This window comes from Drosophila subpulchrella, unplaced genomic scaffold (genome assembly GCF_014743375.2).
Source record: "Drosophila subpulchrella strain 33 F10 #4 breed RU33 unplaced genomic scaffold, RU_Dsub_v1.1 Primary Assembly Seq370, whole genome shotgun sequence".
Classification (NCBI taxonomy): domain Eukaryota; kingdom Metazoa; phylum Arthropoda; class Insecta; order Diptera; family Drosophilidae; genus Drosophila; species Drosophila subpulchrella.
The window spans coordinates 262,557-277,468 of NW_023665591.1; positions in this window are offsets into that span (position 1 = coordinate 262,557).

The window sequence follows — 14,912 nt, forward strand, 5'->3', positions numbered from 1 at the left end:
TTCTTTACAGTCTACCTAAGGTTGAGCTGTTGTGGGTAACATGCCCAAAGGTCTTGCCTGCTTTCCTATTAGTGATTCTAAAGGGCTGAAAATTATTATTACTAGTACAATTCATAGCTAATTGGATGTCCATCAACGCATCCTGCCAAGAGCTTTCGCTTGTCTCAACTGCTGTCAACATTCCTTTCAACGTGCTCATCACGCGGTCCACTTGGCCGTTTGCCCTGCTTGCCCCTGCTGCAATTAAATGTAATTGAATTTTATTTGATGAACAGAAGTCGCGAAATCGACCACTGGCAAAGCTCCTACCTTAATCTGCAATGATACGACTAAGAACCCCAAAAAGTGATATACCTGCCTTTACTGCGTTGATACAATTTTCAGAATCCAAATTCAGAGTGTTATATAGGCAATCATACTTGGTAAATGCGTCTATTTGTACTATAATATATTCCTTCAAGTCATTTTTGCCACACAGCTTTCCACTAATATCAATATGTACGGTATTCCAGGGAATTTCTACCTTGGTAATGGGGTGCAGGTCCATTTGTACCTTGCCTGTTGAGGGTTTGAAGAGCTTACAGGTTATACAGTTTTCCACAATCTTTCTAACATACTTCGACAGACTTTCAAACCAATATTGTTCATAGACCTTGTTTAAAGTCTTCTGCCATCCAAGATGCTTTATAGCCTCGTGCACATTATTAATGACCGACCACCTAAAGGCTCTCGGAATCACTGTTAAGCAACGAGTCTTACCACTTCTCTGAATTTTGCGATACAACATTCCGGCTCTAATTTCATAAGTTTTAGCTCTGTCAACTTGCATCTCACCTCCATTTATTTGATTCATGATATCAACTATACCTAAGTCCCTCTGCTGTTCAGCGATTAGCCAATTATCCGTTATCACTGCCAAGTCAATGCGAAGCTTTGTTTTTTGTTTATTGTTTTCGAGGCCTCTGGAATAGGATTTCGTGAAAGGCAGTCTTTCTATATTCTACGCTAAAATCGAATTCCTGCAAGAACGCCCACCATCGGTGTACACGTGGTTTCAGTTCTGCCTTGGTGCGACTCGCTTTTAAGGAATCTACCATGCAGATAATGTCGAAAATGTTTTACAGCAATATACACGGCTAAAGTCTCTAGTTCATATGAATGATATTTTGATTTTGAAGCCGATGTACACTTGCTGAAATATTCGATCACCCCTACATTTGCCGTCAATTCTATGAAGGAGCATTGCCCGTAGCCATCCGCGCTGGCGTCTGTATGCAATTCGATCGGTAGCTCAGGGTTGAATATGGTCAGCACCGGGTCACTTGTCAACACGTCAATAATCTTTTTACGTATTTCTTCATGATTCTGCTTCCAAACAAATCCATGTACCTTACCAGTTGGCTGATACAATGGATTCATTTGCTCAAAGAATCGTGGAACAAACTGTCTTAAATATGAAGCCAAACCTATAAATTGTCTTAAATCCCGAGATACTCTATTCCTGTCTTGAAGAATGTGCACTTCTTTATGTTGAATGAAAATCCGGCATCTGACAAGGCTTTAAGCACTACTTTCAATCTTGTAAAAGCCTCTTCTTTGGGGTTTGCGACTATCAACACATCATCAATATAAACAATTGCATACGAGTATGCCAAATCACCTAAGGCTCGTAGTATCGCTCTTTAAAATACTGACGAAGCGTTCTTCAAGCCGAATGGCATAGCAAGGAACTCGTATTGGCCTTCTGGAGTCACGAAAGCTGTTTTCTCTATGGAATCAGTGTGAATCGGTATCTGATAAAATCCGCTGGCCATGTCCAAACTGCTAAAGTATTTACTACCACGTTATCTATCTATCTGATCTGATATTAATGGCAATGGATACTTATCAGACACCGTATTCGCATTCAATTTGCGAAAATCAATGCACAGTCTATCACTGCCATTTTTCTTTTTAACGAAAAGCATAGGACTAGCGAATGGAGAACTACTTGGGCGGATGACATTGCCTTCAATCATTTGTTGAATTTTGTCCCTAACTATTAGTTTTTCTTCTGCACTTAATCTATACGGACGTCTTTGTGCAGTCTTATGTTCATCAATTAGACGAATTTCTAATTCTCCTGTAGTTATACGCCTGTGTGGCATGCCAGTTATGAAACTATCTGAGAATTCATTTAAAATATTTCTTAATATTAACTTATCATTAACAGCTAGTTCCACATTATCGTTAACAAGATTTTCTAAGATGCTTTTCGAAGTTTTATTACTCACTACATTGATAATTTGATTCATATACATCGTGAATTTGTTTGTATCTATCATGACACCAAAACCTAGCTGCAATATTTATCGACCAATTATAATATCGTACTTAAGGTAATTATCCATTACTACATATTTACAGTTGCCAATATTTGTAAGTTACTTTTAACAATGTCATCACCTATTCCTCTTAGAACTACCGTATTATAAATCCTTTTTCCAGCCAGCTTGTTGCAGAGTTTTTCCTTGACCAAAGAGCATTCGGCACCCGAATCGAAGAAGAAGATAAATCTCTCACCAATTTGCTTCATAATACCAGTTGGCTCCAACACTGCACACATGTCGACTCGCTTCTCGTTGTTGTAGTTGTGCGTCGAAGTCGTTCCCTTCGTACATTCAGATGCAATGTGGCCAGGATTGCCACACTTGAAGCAAGTAACTCCTGACCTCTCTCGTCCAGTCAAAGGTTTGCCAGTATGATGAATTGGTTTTGCGTCATTATTCTCTTCTCCCTTCTTCTCGCGGCATTCAAACGCTTTATGTCCCATCTTGGCGCAGGCGCAGCGCCTTAAACCTCTTCCTGTCCGGTCCTTGATCCAATCCAAAGTTGTCGCTCAATTTGCTGAACGCAAACGCCTTTAATAGTTGCTGCAGTTCATTCATAGTTTTTTTGTTTGTAGTGAAAACAGATTTTTGCAGCCTGGGATCGATTTGGGACGTGTGCGCCAACTCTAAAGAAACAGCTATTTCCTCTTGGCTCATTCCTTTCCACTTTGTCAGCAGTGACGTCACCAGCCTGCTGCCATATACTGACAAGGACTCGTTTGCATTCGGCCGTCCGTTGAGAATGTTGAGCAATTCGGCAGACGGTGGCTCGATGCCTTCATAGCGGTGTAAAAACAAATCCTTGAATTCCAGCCACGACATTCCAGCGAAGCAAATTTGGTATAGCCCTTGCGAAGAGTTTCCAAGCAGCGATTTGCTAAGCGCCATGACTAGTGCTCCGCCTTCCAGTGGACGCTCGAATTCATATCCACGGTTTTGCACCACGCTGCGGCGTCAGCCCCAGGCACATCAGGATTAAACATAGGCAATGTCACCGAAATATTTTGCAAGGCTGCAGCCGATGTTGTTTGCACAGTATTCAGCAACTTTAGGAAGTTTTGGTATTGTGTCTCTAAAATCGCCTGCAACACACCGCCAGAATGCTCTTGTATCGATGGGAATCCCACTTCAGATGTCGGAGATAGGGGTCTCTTAAAGGCCTCGCGAGTTGCTTTGTCCGTCATGATTTAACTATCACTTGTTTTTATACCCGTTACTCGTAGAGTAAAAGGGTATACTAGATTCGTTGGAAAGTATGTAACAGGCAGAAGGAAGCGTTTCCGACCCCATAAAGTATATATATTCTTGATCAGGATCACTAGCCGAGTCGATCTAGCCATGTCCGTCTGTCCGTCTGTCCGTCTGTCCGTCTGTCCGTCTGTCCGTCTGTCCGTCTGTCCGTCTGTCCGTCTGTCTGTCCGTCCGGATGAACGCTGAGATCTTGGAAACTATAAGAGCTAGGCTATTGAGATTTGGCGTGCAGATTCCTGAGCTTCTTACGCAGCGCAAGTTTGTTTCAGCAGAGTGCCACGCCCACTCTAACGCCCACAAACCGCCCAAAACTGTGGCTCCTACAGTTTTCATGCTAGAATACAAATTTTAACTGAAATGTATTGTTCTCATCAATACCTATCGATTGACCCAAAAAAAAGTTTGCCACGCCCACTTGAACGCCCACAAACCGCCCACAAACTTCAAAAAATCGTAAATATGATCGCGGATATCTCGGAAAATAACAAAGATAGAGAAATGGGATTTCAGATTTAGATTCTGTAGGCTTGAGCGCAGCGCAAGTTTGTCACTCGAATATGCCACGCCCACTCTAACGCCCACAAACCGCCCAAGCCTGTGGCGCCCACAATTTTCATGCAAGATAAAAAATTTTAACTGAAATGTATTGGTCTTGTCAATACCTATCGATTGATCCAAGAAAAACTTTGCCACGCCCACTCTAACGCCCGCAACGCTTAAATCTGTCTACCGCCGGTAGGTGGCGCATTTCAATCTCGCTCTGCTGCTTGCATATCTCCATTTTCCTTTGGTCCCTTTAGCTGAGTAACGGGTATCTGATAATCGAGGTACTCGACTATAGCGTTCTTCCTTGTTTTTCTTGCTAAGATGCGCAGCGAATAGCAATTGTTCGTGTTGCCCGTTCGAAGGTTCGCGAAAGAAATGACTCCTGAATACTTTTCTACTTTGGACCACTCTATCGGTTCCTTGTCGTTCTGTAGTCACTTGTCATTCTTTTTATTTCTTCTCTACTTCCTTTAATTTCACTCTCCTTGTTGCAACAACAATTGCGCCACACTCGGCTAAGGTGAGTTCCCACATAGCCACGCTCTTGAAACCCTTAAACGGTCTTTGAAGGTCACACTTCTTTCTCTCAACTGTTTATTTCTATTGACAGGTTTCTATACGTTACTTTTATTTTATTTTACATTAAATATTAATATTATTAATTCTCTCGACATATATATTTGTATACTTACAAAATAACACATATACTATTAGAAGGGAATTTTTTTGCTTAACCGTTTTACATAACTGGTAATGAGTCCTTTTTATGTAAATACATGAACTATTCCAAAAATTTTAAAAAGCGTTTAATTAAACAAAGAAAGTGTGTGGAAGGAAGGTCGAAGGACCTTCGGGGTTATGGTGGTTTCCGAACGCTAAGTCCTTTCGTGACGGAAAATTCCAAGGGCTGGACCTTCGGGCGAGGCCGCAGCCGGATCTTCTCGTGGATGGTCGAAGTGCGAGGTGAGTGTCGTGGGGACTGAAAATCCTACGGGCTGGACCTTCGGGCGAGGCCGCAGCCGGATCTTCTCGTGGATGGTCGAAGTGCGAGGCAAGCGTCGTGGGGTCTGAAAATCCTGCGGGCTGGACCTTCGGGCGAGGCCGCTGCCGGATTTTATCGTGATTTGCCGGCTGGAAGCAAGTTTGATTCATTATGTCAGGTGGATCTGCCGCCCCGTTACGATGTAGTATTGGTGGGACGAGTGAGAGGATCTACCGCCTCACCGGTGGAGTTAGTGGGACGCGAAGGGTTAGTGGGAGAGCAAGGGGATCTGCCCCCTCACCGGGGGAGTTAGTGGGACACGAGGGGTTCTGCCGCCTCGCTGTATAGGGTAAGTGGGAGAGCGAGGGGATCGGATTATCGGAAAGTTGCCGCATGCGCGACCGTCTACCTCGAGGTACGTGAGAGGAGAGAGGGCCGGAAGCCGCAGTGTGCTCCACTCGTACTCCCCAGTCTTTTCCTTGCAAGATCGGTATTTCTTCAAATTTTTTAGTATTTTCCTCTAATTTTCTAGTATTTTCCTCTATGGTTGCCACCTCGTGCGGATATTGCGGAACCGAACTTGGCCTATTCTGGTTCCATACCCAAAAATCCCATCGGTTCGCTTTCCGACTAGTAAATTATATAACTTCATTTCATTTCTCTTACATACCAATGATTTTAATAATATAAGGCTTAAATAACTAGTTCCTATAAGTATTGTGGCGGCCCAGCCGTCAGGCAGGATCGTTACACACCACCCTTTCCTACCGGGGGCTGATGACGAGACGCCATCAATTCTTCCATAAACGACCCGCCCCAACCGGTTCCCTGGATCTCGGTCAACACCTGATCGAGGACCCCATCCTCCCACTCGTTCAACGGCGCGTCTGGCGGGGCACAGATTGGGGATTGACGTTTCCCTCGGTCTCGTTGCCTGGGTTTGAACCCGACGTACTGGTCTTGGACGTCGTTGAGCTCGGGAACACCCGAAGGTAAAGGGGACGATCCTCTACCCCGTCCTCGCTATCGGTCGCCAACTCGCGCTCCGTGAAGCATTTGAATCGGTGGGCCTCAGGGTTTGCGTTCATACGGTAATGTTTAGCGTCGGGTCGATCGGTCGATCGGCCTGGGTAGCAGAGATCGGGCACGTCTGGGCCGCCTGGGCACGAGTCTTCCTCGGCGAGCGTTGCGGGTGAGTCGGAGACGTCTGGACCGCCTGGGCACGAGGCTTCCTCGGCGAGCGTTGTGGGCATGTCGGGGAGGTCGGGATTGCCTCTGAATGGAACGTCGCGTCCCAGCCCAACGCAGGCGGTGGTGGTGGTGACGGAGGTTCCTCCACGAAAGGACCCTCATCGCGTATCCATGTTGCCTAGAATGATGGACTTGACCTCGATGCGCATCATCATTGGTCTTTGACCGTGCGGTTGTAGGTGTGCTCGATGGAAGCGCGTCGGCGGGACTCGAAATACCTCGGGTGGCCGGCTCGATGATCTCGTCTGGTCCAAGGCTGCTCATCGTCTCCTTGAGATGCATCACGCTGTGACCACTCCGGACGACGACCTCTCGAGTAATCGCGAGGCTCGGCGTGCTCATCATGGTCGCTCGCGTTGCTGGAGTAGTCTTCGACGTGGTTAGACATCGAGGGTAAAGTGGCTCGTCGCGACTCGCCGGGTGTAGGGCTCTCCTGGTCGTCGGAAGACTCTGCGCCATCGATCGTCTCCTCTTCATTTTGGCCGCCATCGTCGGGGAACTGGTCCTCCTCGATCCCATCGCCTTCGCCTTCCGATGTCTCTGAGTCTCCTGCGTCGTACCCTTCTGCGGCCCACGCATCGCGATCGGAAAGGTCGTGGTGGAAGCTTTCTGTCTCGTCGGAACTATCCGACAACTCGATGACTTCTTTCATCTGAAAGCGAAGACTAAATTATTGATACGAGACCCCTATTCTTTAAGCTTCCTATCTATCGGTGCAGTGAAACCTCGACTTAGAATACTTATATAATAACATAGTGCATGTCGATACAATTAAACTTAACAATTACAGTGTGACCTTCCATTCTGCTTGTTCTCTCGTGTCATCTCCTTGGATAGTCTCGTCCCCTTCTTCTGCGGCTGGCTGATGTTGGCGGAGCGCCAGCGTCTTTCTACAGGAGATACAACAGGGCCGTATTTGGCTGTACCACTGACGCGAAGTTCGGGATGAACCGGCGATATCAAGACGCCATGCCTAGCCACTGATGGAGCTCCTTGAGACAGATAGGTGGCTTCAGGTTGGTAATGGCCGTCACTTTCTCCGGGTCGGTCTGAACTCCTTCGGCACTTATCACGTGGCCTAGCTAAACTAGTATCCACCTGAAGAACGCGCACTTCTTTGGGTTTACCTTCAGGTTCGCCCTCCGCAGCCTACGGAACACTTCGGCCAAGTTGGCCAAATGTTGTTCCTCCGCACCAATCACGTTGGAAGTCCGAGGGGCAAGACCTTCCGTTAGTATGGGCCTATGCCCGGAGCGGTGAATGCCGTGAATTGGCGGCTGTCCTTGGTCATGGGTATCTACTGTATTAATTATATCCAATTTATTGATGTGTGTTATTATCCTCAGAATAAAGTAAAAGATTTGGTTGTAGTGGCCAACGGCCAAACTTGTTCTTTATTGATTGATGGCCATAATTCGAGTGACTTACAGCTAGCTATTTGCGGCTGCGCTGCCTGGAAACATTGGCAGCGGCCGTCATGTATATATAAAAGTATATGCTCACAAATGTATTTGGCTGATAGCCGCGAGAGCGCGAGATAAGTTGTATATGCATTCATTGTATGTGCACTTCCCATAAGTTGGGCTCTGAGTCGCATTCTTATTTTGGCTGGTACACTGTAACACAATGTTGGTGTCGGTGGGTACTCGCTACAATGATACATGCATACTACATCTCCCTCCTTTTGAAAAATAACGTAATGTAATGAAGTTATTTTCTAAAGAATATGTTTTGTTTTTTTTAAATTAATTTTTTTTTTTTTTTTTTTTAAAGTAATAAAAATTAAATTATTTCTAGTTATTGAAATTATCTTCTAGTACTTATATATTTTAAAATTCAAAAGTTATAGAAATTATTTTGTATCGTAAAAGAAATATAAGAAAGTTGGAAAACATTATGTTATTCAAATGTGTTGTTCTAATCAGAAAATATTGATATCATGTTGTTTTTTTTTATATATATATTTTTTTGTAACATTTTTGTTGTTTGATTTATTTTATTTTTTTTTTGTTTATTTATTTATGTATTCCATGCATTTATTCTTTGTATTCATTCTATGTATTTATTCTATGTATGGCCACACGTAAAAATTGTATAAAAGTTTTTATGAAATAAAAATTTTTAACCTATCTTTATGAACTTTTTGTTATTTTTTATTAATATTTGAAATTCTTATATTTTCATTATCTCCTATACCAATTACTGTATATGGTCCCGTATATTTGTATTCTAATTTGTGACCTGTTTCATTCTTTAGTAAAACTTGATCTCCAATTTTTAGCTCAAAATCTAAACAGTTTTTATCATAATAACATTTTTGTTTTATTTTATTTGATTCTAATATTAATCTTGCTCTTTTGAAAGCTTGCTCTAATCTAAACTTTGTTTCTTTTGCGTAATCATCTATATTATAAATAGGTTCTATTCTCTCTACGCTATTAAAATGTTTTGGTAAATTCGAAGTCCTACCAAACACTAACTCATATGGACAATAATCATGTGCCATAGAGGGTGTCGTGTTGAAACAATAAACAAAATATTTTTGCCATACATCCCAATCCGTTTTATCAGTTGAGATGTATGTACGTATAAATTCATTAAAGGTTCTGTCTCTTCGTTCCACAGTTCCGACAGTCTGATGATGGTGTGCTGTCGATGTTATATGTTTTATATTTAAGTTTTTGCATAGGTGTTCGATTAAAGAGTTTTTGTATTCTGTTCCCATGTCCGTAATGAACGTCTTCATTGGACCGTACTTTAGAACAAATTCTTCGAATATAGCCTTTGCTACCGTTTTTGCATTTTTATTAGGTACTGGTATGGCAACAAGGTATTTTGACAGATCACATATTAAGGTGACTGCATATTCATTTCCTTGATCTGATTTCGGCAGTGGACCGATCGTATCCACAATTACCTTATCGAATACCATTTCTGGTGTTTCTGTAAGTGTTAATGGAGTTTTAGTATGTCTTGTCGTTTTTGACATTTGGCATTTTGGACATTTACGTATGTACTGGGTTATGTCTTTACTCATTCCTTTCCAATAGTAGTGTCTTTTGACCTTGGCCAAAGTTTTTGTTATACCTGAATGTCCTCCTTGAATAGGGTCGTCATGTAATGTAGACATTATTGCTTCTTTTTCATTATTAGGTGTTATTAGGGTCACCGGGTTGAGTAGCGCTACTCTTAATGATTTTAATATTTTGTTGCCCATTTTTTTAAATTTATCTATTGAAATATTTTCAAAGATATTTTCCCATGGTGCCACTTTGAGTTGGGTAATTTTTTGTTTACCAGCCTGCAGTTCAAGCCTTTGGAAAAACTGACCTAAGTCAAGACTTCCATTAGTATACAAATCTCCAACATCATATCTTGCTGTAATTTTTTTTCCATGTTTGAAAAAACATAGATTATTATTTACATGCAAGGTCACTACTTTACGTACTTCGTCATTGTTAATGACTTCATATATGTTGGGCTTAGATGCTTTTACTTGAGATTGCCTAGGCAATTCTACTTTATCTTTTCCTGCGCAGGAATTTTGTCTACTTTTTTGTCTTGTAGTGACTTGTAATACATTGGCCGTAATATTTTGAAGATCCTTAATTGTTATTCTAGAAAGGGCGTCTGCCACAAAGTTATCTTTTTCCTTTAGATACTCGACTGTGAAGTCGTATTCCTCTAATTCGAGCCGCATGCGCGTGAGTTTTGAACTAGGGTTGACCATTGAAAATAAGTATGTTAGTGGTCCGTGATCGGTTTTAACTGTAAAATGTTTGCCATAAATGCATGGTCGAAAGTGTGTAATTGCCCAATGAATTGCTGCTAGTTCCTGTTCTGTAGTGCTTTTATTGCTTTCAGCTTTTGTAAATGAACGTGATGCATATGCTTATGGTTTTGCGTTAATACCGCTCCACATGCTTGTTTACTTGCATCCGTTATTATACAAAATTCTTTAAGGAAATCAAGATATTGTAAAAAATTTGGTTCTATAAGCTTATCTTTTAAATATTGGAATGATTTTTGGCATTCGGAAGACCATTCAAATGGAACATTCTTTTTACATAATCTAGTTATGTGCCGTGAATAGTCGTCGAAGTTTTTAATGAAACGTCTATAATAATTGCAAAATGCTATAAATCGTCTAGCGCTATCTGCATCATGTGTGACTGGATAATTTCTTATGACATTATATTTCTTGTCGTCTGTGTAGTATGCATGTATCATTGTAGCGAGTACCCACTGTACCGACACCAACATTGTGTTACAGTGTACTTAAACAAATACAAAAGTGCCGGTCGCTAAACTTTTGCGGCCAGCCGAAATATGAATGCGCCTCAGAGCCCAACTTGTGGGAAGTGCTAGTGTCAGCATATTCCCATGGCCTGAGTGCGGACACATACAAAGCATGCATGTACAACTCCTCTCGCGCTCTCAGTGCTACCAGCACAAATACAATTGAGAGCATATACTTCAATATATATGACGGCCGCTGCCAATGTTTGCAGGCAGCGCAGCCGCAAATAGCTAGCTGTAAATTATTGATATTTTGACCATTGCCCAATAAAGACCGTGTTCACGGAAATCGTAACAAAATGACAATTCTATTAATAAATGAATGATGGCTAATACAACATGGCGACCGTGACAGGACACATGGACCCAATAATAACACAATAATAACACAAAACAAAACAAGCAAAAAAAACAAGGAAGAACGCTATAGTCGAGTACCTCGACTATCAGATACCCGTTACTCAGCTAAAGGGACCAAAGGGAAATGGAGATATGCAAGCAGCAAAGCGAGATTTAAGTGCGCCACCTACCGGCGGAAGACAGATTTAAGCATTGTGGGCGTTAGGGTAGGCGTGGAAAATTTTTTTTTGGATCAATCGATAGGTATTGACGAGACCAATACATTTCAGTTAAAATTTGTTATCTAGCATAAAAATTGTGGGCGCCACAGGCTTGGGCGGTTTGTGGGCGTTAGAGTGGGCGTGGCATATTCGCATAACAAACCTGCGCTGCGTACAAGGCTACGGAATCTAAATCTGAAATCCCAATACTCTATCTTTGATAGTTTCCGAGATATCCGCGTTCATATTTACGGTTTTTTGAAGTTTGTGGGCGGTTTGTGGGCGTAAAAGTGGGCGTGGCAATTTTTTTTTTGGGTCAATCGATAGGTATTGATGAGAACAATTCATTTCAGTTTAAATTTTTACTCTAGCATCAAAACTGTAGAAGCCACAGTTTTGGGCGGTTTGTGGGCGTTAGAGTGGGCGTGGCACTCTACTGAAACAAACTTGCGCTGCGTAAGAAGCTCAGGAATCTGCTCGCCAAATCTCAATAGCCTAGCTCTCATAGTTTCCAAGATCTCAGCGTTCATCCGGACAGACAGACGGACAGACGGACAGACGGACAGACGGACAGACGGACATGGCTAGATCGACTCGGCTAGTGATCCTGATCAAGAATATATATACTTTATGGGGTCGGAAACGCTTCCTTCTGCCTGTTACATACTTTCCGACGAATCTAGTATACCCTTTTACTCTACGAGTAACGGGTATAAAAATTCAAAAAACGATTGCCGCTACATCCACTTGTGTGAAAGAGAGTACGAGCGAAAATGTTTACGTGAAACAACGTGTGTCTATTGTGTCCTAGTATGACAGATATGAGATATTCTATCCAAGGAGACCAAATACAAAACTAAATCACCACCTGTGCGAAGACCAGCACCGGCACCGCCTAAAACCATAGGCCAATCAACGAATAATAAAACAAAATTACCGCTTGTGCGAGGACCAGCACCGGCGCCACCTAAAACCATAGGTCAAGGACTACAAGAAGGATAAGAAGTGTGGGAGGAATGGCAAATCCTCCTAAGCCTTCGATGGAAAACACACAAGTATAAACGAAGACCTACACCAAGGACTACAAGAAGGATAAGAAGTGTGGGAGGAATGGCAAACCCTCCTACGCCTACGATGGAAAACACACAAGTATAAACGAAGAACTTACACTGGAGAAGGAGAAGCCTGTGCAGCCAGCACCGGCCCCGTTCGGCGCTCCAAGCCGGACCCTGGAGAAGTGAACCGACAGCGCTTCCAAGAGCGCACATTATAAATTTTTTTATTATTTTTATATGCATCTGCGATGCAAAACATTAAATTTAACAACAATTGTACAGACCAGGCAGTTTCTAGCTGCGGGTCTTAATTTTTTTTTACCTAGGTAGGGATACATGTAAAATTTCATACATATATATCAAAAAAAAAATTTTAATTAATTAAATAACACATATATAAATGCCTAAGACAAAAAAAAATAATAAGAGAAATAGGAGAGGAGGTCATAAGAACTTCCTGAATTTAAAAATTAAAGAGTTAAATAGGCAGCTATATGCTGAAAAATCTACCCCAGTATCCTGGGATGAAAATGTAGAAATTAAGAAAGAATTAGAGAACACGTATAGGGAATTAGATGCCTACAAAAATAAAAATGACATGAAAGAGGCTAGAAAACCAAAGTGCCCTGCAGATTGTAAAGGGCCTTTCGAAAATACAGCTTGGGAATATACGTGTCATAAGAAAAATTAAAAAAAAAAATATAAAAATAGAATATATAAATATGAATGAACATTTTTCTTTATGAAAAGTAACGCAATATCCAAGACAGATTTTGAATGCCTTACAGAAATAATACCCAAAATGGGTTTAATTGATACTAAAACAGTGGACTCCACTGCCAACGTAATTAATAAAATCGAATCAAAAACTATTGATAGCGATTTAACAAACATATTATTATCAATAATTGTTTTTATAATGAGTGCATACATTTTGTATAAAGCATATGTATACCACAATAAGTGTGTATCAAAAAGAGCTATAAATAGAAGCCAGGCCAACGATCTGGATAAGATTTAAATTAACAGAGCACAAACAATTATTATAAAAATATGTTTCAAAACAAAAATTAAAATCCAAATTTGTAAATGTATGCAACGAAATACCAAAATAAGAAAATTAAAATTTTGAAATAAAATAAAAATAAAATATATTAACAAACAATATGAATACCACAAATTGCATAAGAATTATTCAAGCCAATCACCCAACTTTTGAGAATAGGGTATTAGCCATACTTAGAAATAGAACAGAGCCTTTATCAATATCAGATTTTGAAGAAGAGTATATGAATAGGTACGACCTAGCTTTTTTCCCGCTTATTCATTGCAGCGGTACGCAAAAAGCAATAGTACTGTCTACAGTAAGAAACTGTAAAGTATTTTCGGAAGTAGACATACACCCAGTGCTAGGACATATAATTGTGCTAAAAATTATGCGCAACTAATACACAAAAAAAAAAAAAAAAATATATATATAATAAGTCCTTAGTATGGAATGGGAGCAATTATCTACCCAAATACGAGAATTAAAGGACACATTTGACAAGTCTTACAAATGTATAAGCCAAAATAGGCCAATACATAAAGACACTTTTAATAAACATGCAAAAATTCTTGTAGATTCTTTCAATACTGCAAGAATTTTAGTACATGAAAATAGGGCAGCGATAAATAAAACGAATTGGTCAATATTATCTAAATTATTGATCAAATTACGTACAAATCTAATAACTGTCAAAGATAGGTATAATTTAAATATATCGATACCGACAATTTTAAATACACCTTTGACGATAGAACAAGACATAGACCTAACAGAAAGTGAAGATTCCGATTCGAGCGAAGGAATCGAAATAAAAGAAAAAGATCTACACGATCTAACAATTCCTGCAGTTATAACAGTAACAGAAGCAGAAGAAGAAGAAGATATAGAATCAGATGTAAGCGTGCCAGACACAAAAGAAAACATAATGGCAGATCCAGCAGCCCAAAGGGCATATATAAAAGATATCTCGAATGCCATCCCGGAATTTAACGGGCAAAAGATACATCTTCAAAGATTCATAACAGCCTTGAAGTTGGTTAACTTGACTAAAGGCACATTCGAAGATTTAGCTGTAGAAGTCATTAAATCAAAAATAATAGGATCTACACTATACAAAGTACAGAACGAAACATCAATAAATTCAATAATAAAGAAATTGCAAGACACTATAGTCGGCGAAACATCCGACGTAGTAAAAGCGAAAATGGCGAAAACAAGCCAGAAAGGCAAAACAGCCGAGAAATTTACTTCAGAAATAGACATCTTACGAAAGCTCCTTGAAGCTTCGTACATTGACGAAGGCCTACCAGCCGAACACGCTGACAAATTCAGCACAAAAGAAGCCATTACCACAATGGTTAAAAATTGTGAGCATGGCCGCCTAAAAACAATTTTAGAGGATGGCAACTTCACAACTATGAATGGAGCCGTCACTAAGTATATACAATGTAGTACTGAAATGACAGGCAATGCAAATTCAATACTGTACACACAAAGAGGAAACAACTATCGCGGTAACAACTTCAGAAATATTTACCGCGGTAGGGGCAA